The following is a 13,464-nucleotide window of genomic DNA, read 5'->3' on the forward strand; positions in this document are numbered from 1 at the left end:
GAGAGTAGTTAATTTAAAAGGGTCAAATTGGCTTGGATATATTTCAAAGGTATAGCCAATAGGATTTCCCTGCAGACTGGACAGGGGTATAAGAAAAACAAAGCAAAACAAAAAGCCAGGAGACAAGAGGGACCCCAGAGTTTTCTGCTCCAGCAAATAAAAGAATGGAATTGTCACTAACGGAGATGGAGAGAGAGGTTCAAGATGACTGTTAACACATCAGGACGGGGCTTCCCTGGTGGCGCAGTGGTTGAGGGTCCGCCTGCCGATGCAGGGGACACGGGTTCGTGCCCCGGTCCAGGAACATCCCACATGTCGTGGAGCGGCTACACCCGTGAGCCATGGCCGCTGAGCCTGCACGCCCGGAGCCTGTGCTCCGCAATGGGAGAGGCCACAACGGTGAGAGGCCCGCGTACCGCAAAAAAAAAAAAAAAAAAAAAAAAAAATCAGGAGGGGTAGAGCAACCTGGGCTGCAGGTATAAATCGGTCTCAAAGCCCATGCTCTAGCTAATAGCTTAAGAACTTGGAATTTGGGGATTTGTACCTGTTTATGGGGACGGGAGGAAGAGTTTTCCAGAGTAATGAGAATGAAAAAACTAATCAGAAAATCTCAGAAAAAAAAAGTCATAGTTGGAGTTATGACTTTTATTTTTATTTTTTTTTTTTTTTTTCTTTTTGCGGTATGCGGGCCTCTCACTGTTGTGGCCTCTCCCGTTGCGGAGCACAGGCTCCTGACGCGCAGGCCCAGCGGCCATGGCTCACGGGCCCAGCCGCTCCGCGGCATATGGGATCCTCCCAGACCGGGGCACGAACCCGTATCCCCTGCATCGGCAGGCGGACTCTCAACCACTGCGCCACCAGGGAGGCCCTGGAGTTATGACTTTTAAAGTCCTGATCCACCCAAGCTTTTTCTGATTATCTGGGCCCTTTCTTACCCTCCCACCTCAAATAAAATCTGTAAATGCCCAGGTTGGTTCTGGCCATCACTCTCAATGGGAACGAATGGACCTTTTCACACTAACCTTTAGAGAAACAGTGGTTCTCTACGTGTTGACACTCCTTCAGGACGACCATGAACTCAGGCGCTCTTTCCACTCTTCAGTTCGTTGGGCTACTGGCTGCCTTGGAGCTCTTGGCCATTTCAGAGTTTTTCTAGATTGACAAAGGAGGAAAATGGCAGGTCAACTTAATCATTCAAATAACCCTGCAGTGTGTCAGGAGATTCATCAGTTTCCTTATCACTTGTGTTTTCTTATCTTGGTTATAAGTCAGGGTCACTGTGATTTTTTAGGACAGCATATGAAAGGGAAGAGGCAATTGATCATTGTAGGAATAAAAGACTGAGCTTGACCCAAGAGCAGATGTCTTTTCTCATGAATATAGGAAGTTTCACATGCTCACATCCTCACTGTTCAGTGCTTGTGAGCTGGATCTGGGATTTGGGTTCAACATGTACTGATCTCCTACACGACAGAGGTCAAGCGCCCCTGCCTGTGTTAACCTCATTTAATCCTCACAACACTGAGAGGTGGCATTACCTTATGTTACAGTGGGGGGAAATGAGACTCAGAGAGGGTGAGCAACCGGCCCAAGGCCACACGGCCTGTGAGTGGCAAGAGCCAGCCTTCCCACCCAGGTCTTTAGGGGCTCTTACTTCCAAGCCACATTTTTTTGCCTCATAATATAAGGAAATAATGAAAGATTCAAATGCAAAACAGATAATCTCTAACTCCAGTGTTAGTCAAAGATGACTTTTCTTCTCTTTGGAAAGGAAATATCCATGTAGAGAAATTTGACCTTTGAATGTGGAAATTATACTTATTTGGCAGGAGAAAGTAGAAAAACACTTTATTCAATGCCTAAAAGATGCGATAACAAAGACAGGAACTTTCTTTTTTCCATTTGCTCAAAAGAGTATCCAAATTCACGACATAACGTAACATTGTGTGTGTGTGTGTGTGTGTGTAGGTGTGTGTGTGTGTGTGTAGAGAAAGAGAGAGAGAGAGACAGAACACTAGTAAATGCTTATTCTGGGTAGGTACTCTGTTAAGTGCTTTCCAAACGTGATTTCTCTGAATCTTTGCCTCGTGAGGCAAATACTATTATCTCCCCTGTTTTACAGGTGAAGAAACTAAGGTTAGGGTTTGTGTACTTACCTGCAGTACACAAAGCTTGAGACCCAAGATTCCAATCCAAGTGGACCTGAGTAACTCCCCATTTCCTCTGCAGCCCAATACACACCATTTGAAAACAGTACCCCTGTTGAAGTGGCTACTCTCAAACTTCACATGTGGGTTTGTTAATTGATAGTTTTCAGGCTGGCACTTTTTTTTTTTTTTTTTTTTTTTTTTTTTTTGCGGTATGTGGGCCTCTCACTGTTGTGGCCTCTCCCGTTGCGGAGCACAGGCTCCGGACGCACAGGCCCAGCGGCCATGGCTCACGGGCCCAGCCGCTCCACGGCATGTGGGATCCTCCCGGACCGGGGCACGAACCCGTGTCCCCTGCATCGGCAGGCGGACTCTCAACCACTGCGCCACCAGGGAAGCCCCCAGGCTGGCACTTTTGATTCCATCAGAAAAGTTAGCATATTCTTTGGGCCCAGCAATTTCATTTCTAAGAATTCTCCCCAAGGAACTAATCAGGAATATGTGTGCAAAGATTAATATGTAAGTTCTATACATTCTTATTTAACTTATTTATCATTATGTTATTAATACAGATACTATGTTATTAGACTCAAATGTCTACTAGGAACTACATTAGATCCATTATGGCACATCCATATTGAAATAATATGAAGTCATTAAAAATCAAGGTACATTAAGTGAACACAAGCAAATACTATCTCAATTGTATAATACACATGTAAAGCATATAGTATGCACTGAAAAACATACCTAAAGAGATATACTAAACTTTCTGTAAAGACACAACCTTGTTTAATTTGACCTAAGGCTGAGAAGAGGCCTATTTTAGCCAGAGGTTCCATGCAGTGTCTTCGCGAGGTACTGTAGGGATCTATACATCTTCCCATTGCTCAGGGAACAAAGTCCAGACTTCTTAAGTTGTACAGTCCTTAAGTGACTCTGGTCTTCTGATCATCTATCCTCCTTCTTCCTGCATTGCTCGCTACGCTTGACCCACACAGGCCCTTTTTAGCTCCTGGACTGTACCTGCTCAGTCCTACTCCTACGCGGGGCCTTTGCACATGCTGTTACTTCTGCTTGGAATGACCTTCCCCATGCTTCTCGTGGCTGGTTTCTTTCTTCAGGTCTCAGCTTAAATGTCATCTCTTCAGGGAGTCCTTCCTTGACTACAAAACGTAAAGTCGGCCTCCTCTTTTATTCTGCCCACAGCATCCTGCTCTTTTTCTTTTTTTAGCACATATGATGATTTGTAATGACGTATTTATGTGTTTCATGTGTTCAGTGTCTGCCTTCCCATAGAAGCGATGCCCCGTGAGGGTAAGATCCACATCTGTTTTGCTCACCACTGTATACTTGATGCCTGCTCAGAGGTTATTCATGGCAGGTACTCAATAAAGACTTGCTGAATGAAGGAATGAAGGAACAAGGTTAACACCAAGTTATTAGGCACTGACTCTGTACCTAACAAAGTGCAGGGAACATTTAGAAGCTTGTTGGATAAAGAAGACAGGGCTGAGATAGTAGGTGGCTGATAATCAGTTTAAGTCAGTGTAACACACAAGCTATAGGAATTCATACAAGGAAATGCTTCACTTGTTTCTAAACCATTTTCTAAGAATGGCTCATTGGATCTGAACTGTGTTCTGCATCCTAGAAGGAATGTGAACTGGAGAGAAATATCACTGAGCACAGGTCTCCGATTTTCTAAAGGGATCTAGGGCCAGGTACATAGGTTGATGTGGAATCATTGTACCACTTTGCATGTGCTCACAGCCTCTTTTGCCTCACACCGTCCGTCAAAATCTGACTTGCTTCTTTACGCAAAGAAAGAGGACCTGCAGTCCTTCAGTCTGAGGGCTTGTCCAAATCCCTAGAACAGCGGTTCACAAATAGAAGTCATGTCTCCGGAAGAACCATTTGAAATACTAAAATAGTGGGGGAAGAAAACAGCAAATCACTTTTGTGTTGAAAGAGAAACTTTTATACGTAAAATCTTGTAGGAGGCTTAAGAACAATTATAGGAAAAATAAAACACATAATTCTACATGTTAACTGAATATTTCCCCCCCTGCAGATTGGAAAATGGCAACACGTATCTGATTTTATAAACAGAACATGTAGGGCTAGCTTAGGGTCCATCAGCGTTCCTAGGGAGTGCTGTCTTCAGACATGAAATTGGGTGTTTGCAGTGGGGGCTGGCATGGCATAAATATTTTCCAAGCTCTATTCAAACAGCAACTTCTATCTGCTACCATGCTATCAATTTTTCCAACAGTTGATTGCAAATTCACCACATAAATCAATCTGTACAAGAGGTCAGAAGCCAACCACAGCCAATTAAAACCTCTCAGCAATAATTCATCCAAGATCTGAGTAAGGATTTTTTTTTTTTACAAGTCCTAGGAGGCTCTTGTTTATTCTAATCAGATCAGTAGAGGAAGAACTAAATTGGGTAGGACCCGCATTTTTCTCTTATCCCAGGACACAAACTCAGATGTTTTTATAAGGAAAGGAAGAGGAAGAGGAGAAAGATATGAGGAAAGAGTGGGCTGAAGAATTTAGAACACTTTCTCCACATAAAGTAGTGTTCCCGGGGCTCTCCCCAAGGCTTGACCTGCTGCTGACTGCTTCCCCTGCTTGACGTGGGGAGCTTGTATGCCAACCTATTTGGGGTCTGAGTCCTGTCAGTGTTGTGTGCGACAAATAAATACAACTAACTACTATTTAGTGAGGGCCTGTGACACGTCAGACCCTGCGGGAGATTGAAATAAATTCAATATGTTTATTGCTTTTTTAGGAGACTTTAGACTAAAGAGGATTAACCAGGTGTGAGAAAGTGCTGGAAAAACTAGGAGACTATATAGCATGTACCATAAATATATAAACATATAACCACACACACGTATTAATATACTATAACTCTGCAGCTTTAACTATATTTTCACTATAGAACTGTGTTGGAAGCTGAGTGAACTTGGACAAATGACACAGCTTTCTAAACTTCTGTTTCTCATCCGTTAAATGGGTAATAATAGCAGTACCAACTCATAGGCATGTGGTAGATTAAAGAAGAGATTTGCAAAGCACTAGCATGCTCTCTGGGCCCCTGAGCACCCACTCAGTGCGGGCTACAATTAAGAATGATGTTAGACTCTAGGCCTTGCTGACGTGCTCCCTGCTTATCAGCTCGTTTGGTTTCAAGATGCTCCCTCCAGCCCCAGGTCTAGCCAGCCTCTTGATTGATCACTCCCGGGGTCTGTGATGCCATCTGCTGGAGGTCAGGACTGAGGACGTGCAGGCTCCCCCAGGCCCGTGGCCCATAGCCGCCTGGACCTCCTCCTTGTGGCAGCACAGCCCAAGGGGCAGCCCTGCTCTGTCGGAGGCGCCCCGTGAGGCTCAACACTCTCCTGCCTGATCAGCAAGGCTCTCCTTTAATCCCGCTCTCAGACAGCCTCGGGTGCACAAGCAAACCTTCCAGATCCTTTTTATAACAGAATGCTTTACTTTCTGATTATAAATGTAAAATAAACACTTACTATAATAACTTGAACAGATTTGAAGTGTATAAAGGAGAAAATTAATAAGCCCAGATTCGAAGTGTATAAAGGAGAAAATTAATAGTCTCCCTCCACCCTCTTTACTCCCTACTCGCTATCCCCATCCTAAGGTAACAAATGGCAATCATTCTGTGAATATCCTCCCATGACTTGTAAATACTTTAAAAATACCTCTGAAGTGTTTATACAAGCACATGCAATCATACAGACATATGATAAATATTACATCTCCGATACTGCTTTCCTTTCCCCGACCGTGCAAAGTATTGTGACATCTTTCCCAGCCATTATTTAGAAACTCTAGACAAAACCGTGAGATCTTTACCCAAGTTCTGCAGGACATTCAACAAAGTAAATAGAAATATCAGCTTTGTCTTCCTGGTGACTATCTTTTAGGTTTCATCCAAAGAGGTCCAAGTCTTTAGGTTCCAAAAACCTTTGGGATGAGGAAGCAAGTCAAAGAACTCCTAACTTTTATTTCTCAGTAAAACCAGAGTATTTGTGGCTATTTATGGTCTGTTTCCCATTCCTCGGAACTTCTCTGTCTTCAGCGTTTTTCTAGGTTTGGAGATGTGTGCAAAGGAAAGCTGGAAGCAAGAGACACTGTCTCCCTCTCAGAGATCTCTAACTACCCACACATGGCCCTAGCTGAGGATGAGGAAACGTGTGTGCTGTGCAAATTTTGCCCACTCTGTGGTTACCCTGTACAGAGAGACCCGGCCCTCAACCTCACCAGCCAAGAGTGCAGGGCCCTTCAGGAAAACACATCACAATAAACAGGGTATACCTGAGACATTTAGCTGTTGGAACAGCTGGCATTTTCATGAAACTGGCTGAGGCGAGTCCAAGAGTAGTTAGAAGTCACCTTTCTCATCAAGTCCTAGGTAATTCCTGAGAAACTGAACATGAAGCCAAATCCTGCCCCATACCCAGGACTCCAGAGAGACAGGAGGGAAGAGTAGAAGTTCACGATGGTGGTGGCCAACCCGACTGTCCCCTTCCCTTGCTCTGAATTCATCCCCAGCATCATCGGCAGGGACAGAACCATCTAAAGGGATGGTTTAGATGAATCTCACCTCTTTGGGACAAGAGACCAACACATCCTCTCATCCACCCTGTGTTGGGGCAAGAGCATAAAGAGAAACAGCTGAGTGAATCAAGATAAGAGCTAAGAAAAAGTAGTGTATCCTGGGAGAGAAAAAGGTGCTCTGACACCAAGCTTAAGCCCCTAAATCCCGCTGAGCACTAACAAGGATAAGGAGGCTCCTTCCAGCTGGAAATAGAACAGCCCTCATAGAGTTATTTATCACCGGCCCACCGTGTTTATTATTGTGAGAGCCAGAGAAAGTGACCACGTTAATGGCAGGTTAAAGGGAAATCAGAACACGGGATTTGTGAGACTCCTGGAGCCTGATGGAGATTAGAAAGCCAAAGTCACAGGGCATGGAGACCCACTCTGATAGACACACATACACATTCCCTTATCACACTCTGTGAGTATGTTTACCATTGGACTGTGAGCTTCCTGAAATAGGGGTGATGGTTTATTCCGTGTACATCCTCTCTCAATCACCCTTTCACAGGAAATGAGATTTATGAAGCAGAAGCTCAATAAATATTTGTGAAATGAACTCTATCAGTGAACAGAATCTTTTCTGATTGTCAGTGAAAACAACTTAACCTTCAGCTAATGCTATTCAGAGTCTGGTATATGAGGGACAAGACTAGCCAGGGCACGAGGAAGAGACAAGCTGAAGTTAAAGAAGATGCTGTTCCCAACCTTTGCAGCGGATTGAGTAGATGAGCTTTCACAAAAGGGATAACTCCATGTGTTAAAATAAACTTTTTTTTTACTTTCTCACTAAAACTCTTTTAACATGGTGGTCAAATCCCTTCCATGTTTTCATTTTAGACATGAGCCTTAAGATATAAATATAAATATATATACCCCAGCACAGTGGCTGATATATGCCTCCCCCCAAACCCCCCATCAGTGCTGGTTTCCTTCTCCTTTCCCCTGTCCTGTGGACTTTAATTCATGGAAGTTGGAGTAAACTGATGCAGATTCTTTCCTGAGAGCGCAATTAGGCAGGAAGAGGGAGGATGAGGGCCCAGGAGGACTATCAGTGAGAAACTGGGGAAAAGGTTCTGTTTTGGTGAACACTATAGTTTGCCTGCAAAAAAAGTACACATGGGAACCAGGATGAACATATTCAAGAAAAGTCCAGCTGATAGGGATCTAACTTAGACTCTCCTCAGAAATCCATTTCTACATTATACGCTGCAGTTTGTTCTAGTTCCTCATCTCTCCACTCTAAAAAAAGAAAACATGTTTACAGACTTTATGAAGAACCCCATGTTGACTTTCTTTGAACAGGACATAGAAAAAAAATTGACAATGGAAGGTGTCCCACAAAAGCTGATAACAGAAAGAAATGAAACCTTCCCCCAGTCCTCCAACCCCACCCCTTCTTTGAACAATGAAATTTAAATTATTCGTGGCCTATTCTGGCATTTACTTAGAGGAAGCATGCAGATTCATAATGTTAGTAATTAAATATGTTCTTTTGTTTGAAACTTCTTTACATTCTACAAGGAGACAGAAAATGGAAAGTAGATTCCTCAGATTCTATAAAATAATAGAATAATATACCTATATATACTAGAAAATAGTATTACAGGTAACTCTGCTTTCTGGCAACGTAAACTCTGATGTGAGCATTACTCAGTTTTTGAGAAGTCTTTGTCAAATTTGGCATTTCTCAAATTTGTGTAAGACTCCTTAGAAGTGCTTAACTGAAAAGCTACAGAATTAAGACAGAAAAGCCAAAGTGAGAATCTGAAGCCATCTTCCCCTCTGATTTAGTTTAATTCTGTTAATATATTTTTCTTCTAACTTTTTCTTTCCCAGCCATGTTTTTCCAATGCCATCATTTTAGTTTCAAATACTATTGCAACTGTGCTTTTAGAATCTCAATATTTTGCACTGACATTATAAATGAATTCTTTTATTCAATAAATATTGATTGAACTGCCAACACTGTACCTAGAACTGAGTTTTAAAAGATTAATAACATCTCTGAGTCCGCCTTTTCCTATAGCCCTGCTTTTTAAACCATAGTAATATTTCATATACCTTGTTCTATATGCCCTAAAAAATAAAACAAAACTAACCCGGATATAGAGGGAACGGAAAGTAGATTGCAAACACGACAAATGAATAGCATAACTACACTAAAGGAGGGGGGATGAAAAGAGCTGAGCTAAGTAACCATGGAAAACAGCATCTCGACTGAATACTGTCAGGCCAAAGACAACTACTGTAAACTACTGTATTCTATTTAGTAAACACGTGTTTCATTAAATGTTTACTAGAACAAATAAATCAATATGTTGTAGATAATCACAGCCTGATTTCTCACTGTTGATGAAAGACGTTGCAAATAAGGAAAGGGGAAAGGTTAAAATGAATGCTGTGGTGTTGAACTGAAATCCAACCTATCAGTATAAACTCATAATATTATATATATATATGTATATATGTGTACATACGTACACCGATCAAAACATAAAGATACATACAGAAATAGAGATGGGTATAGATGGTATTGATGCATATATATGAATGGTTTATAGATATATATAATAATTTCCTAGCTGTCTGCTGAGAGGGCCTAGAAACCATGGTACTCAGTCTCAGTGATCACATCTAGTGCCCAGATCTCGGTTTCTAAACATCATTCTCCAATAAAAGGAACCAGGGCTCCTTGGAGAAGTGGCAGGGCAGGGGCAGGGAAAACACAGAGAGAAAATGCAAAGTCCCAAAATATGTCCCTAAAGATATTTATTAGCTACAAAGGGAAAGACGGTCACTCTTCAGTGGAGAGACTTTTCAGATACTACCTTAACCAAATGATCAAAGTTAAAATCACCAGTTATAAAATATACTGACATCATGATCCCCTTGGTTTGAGAAGGACACCACATCATTTCTAGCGTTCTGGCCAAAAATTTATCACCTCACTCTCATCATGAGAAAACATCAGAAATCTAAATTTAGAGATATTCTACAAAATGAGGGTTACTCCTCAAAAGTGTTAAGGTCATAAAAGATTTAGAAAACCTAACAAATTGCTACAGACTAAAGGAGGCTAAGGAGAAATAACAACCAGATGCAATGTAGGGTGCTGGATAAGTTCCTGGAACAGAGAAAGAACAGGGGAGGGGGGGAATTGTGAAATTCAAATTGTATCGATGTTAATTTCCTGGGTTTGATAATTATGCTGTGGTTATGTAAGACATTGTTAACATTTGAGGAAGCTGGGTGAAGGGTATCTAGGAACTCTTTGCACTATTTTTGCAACTTTTTTGGTAAGCTTAAAACTAGTTAAAAACAAAAGTTTTTAAAAAGATGTAAAAAAAATGTAAAGACATTTTTGCCCTCAAAGAGAACTTAATGGGAAATAATAGTGGAGGAGATTGTGGGTTAGGATGCTTCACCTACATAGTGCATTGCTGCTTCTGACAGCTCCCCTATTTACCTGTATACTTAACCACCTTCTAACGTATTATGTAACTTACTTACTTATTACATTAGTGTTTATTGCATGCTCCCCTACTAGAAGACAAGTTCCTCGAGGGAGGGTCTTTGTTTTGTTTACTGGCTTATCTTGAGATCCCAGAACAGTGTCTGGCATAATATAAGCAATCAACATATATGTGTTTGATAAATGAATGTAAACATATTTGCAAAAAAAGAAATGCAAGACAGCCTAATGTATAGAAGATGCAGCAAACTCAGATGCTTCAAGGTCTGGCCAGGTAACTAAAGTATGTGAAGGGGTGACTTTTGTTTACTGGTGTATCTCATGTGACCCAGACAGTGCCTGCTATATAGAATATACTCAATAAAAACTTGCTAAAAGAATTAATATGAGACTTTTTTTTTTTTTGCAGTACGCGGGCCTCTCACTGTTGTGGCCTCTCCCGTTGCGGAGCACAGGCTCCAGGCACGCAGGCTCAGCGGCCATGGCTCACAGGCCCAGCCGCTCTGTGGCATGTGGGATCTTCCCAGACCGGGGCACGAACCCGTGTCCCCTGCATCGGCAGGCGGACAATATGAGACATTTTTTATTAGTTAGATGCAAATTATGCATCTGACATTTTAGTAGTGTTTTAATCATGTAAACATCACTATAATGACTTATACAAGATTTAAGGAGGATAAAACTAAATTTACTGGTCAATGCAAAAATATTTTGAATTTTACTTTTTTCTGCTCCATACTAAGAATTTTACTTCCTCTGTGATTTAAAAAAAGAAACGTTTGTTGAAGGGAAGAGATATTTCTCAAATATGCTGTACTAAGATGTAGTGATAGTATCATATATTGCTGATGGCAATGTTAATTGCTATAACTTTTCTAGAAAGCATTCAACACTGTGTATCAGGATTCTAAAAAAAATGTGCTTTGGTTTTCACATAGCAATTCCTCTTCTGGAATCTATCTTCCAAATTGAACAATGTAGACATACTCATCACAGAGTTGGTGATACAATTGAAAGAGTAACCAAAAAAGTATATCAACAAGGTGAAAATGGGTAAGTACATAATAATATATCCAAATTATGGACTATTTTGCAGGCACTAAAATGCATGTTTATGAGTCGCTTTTAGGACCATGGGAAAGTGCTTATGCTAGAATGTTAAGTGAAAAAGAGGAGGATACAAAACTGTATTGGCAGTATTATCACAATAATACAAAATATTATTGTAAAAATGAAAATATGCACATATGTAAACTGAAATTTTTTCTCTGCTTCTTTATACTTGCTTTTCAATCTGTCTACAATTAATGTATACTATACTTTTCTTTTTTTTTTTTTTTTTTTTTTGGCTGCATTGGGTCTTCGTTGCGGTGCGCGAGCTTCTCACTGCAGTGGCTTCTCTTGTTGCGGAGCACCTGCTCTAGGCGCGCGGGCTTCAGTAGTTGTGGCACGCGGGCTCAGTAGCTGTGGCTTGCCGGCTCTAGAGTGCAGGCTCCGTAGTTGTGGTGCACGTGCTTAGTTGCTCCTCAGCATGTGGGATCTTACCAGAGCAGGGCTCGAACCCGTGTCCCCTGCATAGGCAGGCAGATTCTTAACCACTGCGCCACCAGGGAAGTCCCTACTATACTTTTAAAAGCAGAAAAGATGCCTATGATAAAATATAAAAACATTTGATTGATTAATCTTAAAAATACTATTAAATAAAGAAAAAGTCAAATGCCAAATGAAATTTGTTTAAAAACTTACAGTATTACCAGAATAAATGCTAAATGGATCCAAGATCTAAATGTAAAAAATAAAACCAGAACATTACTAAAAGGAAACATGTTGAATTCCTTTATAACCTGCACTGGGGAAAGTCTTTCTAACTATGACTCAAAGGCTGGAAAACAATAAAAAGAAAAAAATAATAAATTTAAATGCATTAAAAACTTTTTATTGAGTAACAAAATAGCACCATAAGCAAACTACATCAATAATAATAACAAAAGATAAATGGTGGAAGGGGGATATTTGCAACTTTTATTTATAATAAGGACTAATTTCCTTAATATACAAAGGGCTCTTAAGAAAAAGTACAAAACTTGACAGAAAAATGGGCATAAAACGTGACCGTACAGCTTATAGAAACAGATATACAAATAACTCAAGTATATTATAAGATGCTCAACTTCTTTCATAATAAGAGAACTGTAAACTAACACTGCATGAGATGCCATTTCTTACCCATTAGCTGACAGAAACCTAAAAGCTTGATAACTCTGTGAGGCTGTGGGGAAACAGGTTTCTCACACATTACTGGTAGGATGCACAACGGTATATTCCTATGGAAGAGAACTTGGCTATATCTATCAAAATTATACATGCAATTACCCTTTGACAAGCAGTCTTACTCCTAAGACTCTGCTTTGAAGACAAGATGAATATGAAACAACGTATGCATGAATGAATATAGTTATTCACTATATCATTATTTCATGGCAAAAGATCAGAGATGGCCCACATGTCCATTAAAAGGGAATGGCTGGATCAACCACATAACAGCAAGTTTCACAGCCATAAAAAAGAACGATGAACCAATACAGAGACCTCTCCAGGATATACTGTTAAATGGAAAAAAAAAAATCAAGATGCAGAACTGCATTATAGTACACTACCTTTTATGTGAGAAAGAAGAGGAATGTGAATATATACATGTATTTGCTTATTTTTCTAAAAAGAACTACAAGAAGGATAAGTTGCAATAGGATTAAAATGTTTATTTATGGGGAGAGGGGTTGGGGATGGGAGTGAGACTTCTCTGAGGATATAAAAAAGATACATTTTATATCATCTGGACTTTTGAAGACTGTAAATGTTTTATATGTTCTAAAAATACACTAACATCAGATGGAAAAAACAAACAAGCCGTAAAATTGAAGCAAAATAGAAATAAAAGAACTTAATTGTACATAAAATTGATATCATAACCACACAGAGAAAAGAATTTTTCAAGGTAACTTTTGAGCATAGTATTCTTTAATGGGATATATTGTAAGGACAAAAAGAATTGTTCATAAGTCTTAAACTCTACTCAGGTTTACAGAGAGCAAGAGAGAAAAATATCAAGCAAATGTGGCAAATATTGAATTTGTTGAACGTATGTAAGTACCTAGTGGGTGTGGATCAAGAATTCAAACCCAAGACTGTCTAAGCCCCAATTTTATGTTCTTG

At 40.4% G+C, this 13,464-nt stretch overlaps 1 long non-coding RNA gene across 1 annotated transcript in view; it reads right to left on the minus strand.

The window, feature by feature from the left end:
• Positions 1 to 1,046: 1,046 nt before the first annotated feature.
• LOC308620672 overlaps positions 1,047 to 13,464 on the minus strand; it is a 60,400-nt gene continuing 47,982 nt past the window's right edge. Inside the window, exon 3 of the long non-coding RNA XR_014016353.1 lies at positions 1,047 to 1,152. This is a non-coding gene — a long non-coding RNA (uncharacterized lncRNA). The remainder of the gene's footprint in view (positions 1,153 to 13,464) is intronic.

This window comes from Mesoplodon bidens (genome assembly GCF_964165515.1).
Source record: "Mesoplodon bidens genome assembly, chromosome: 7".
Taxonomy (NCBI): Eukaryota; Metazoa; Chordata; class Mammalia; order Artiodactyla; family Ziphiidae; genus Mesoplodon; species Mesoplodon bidens.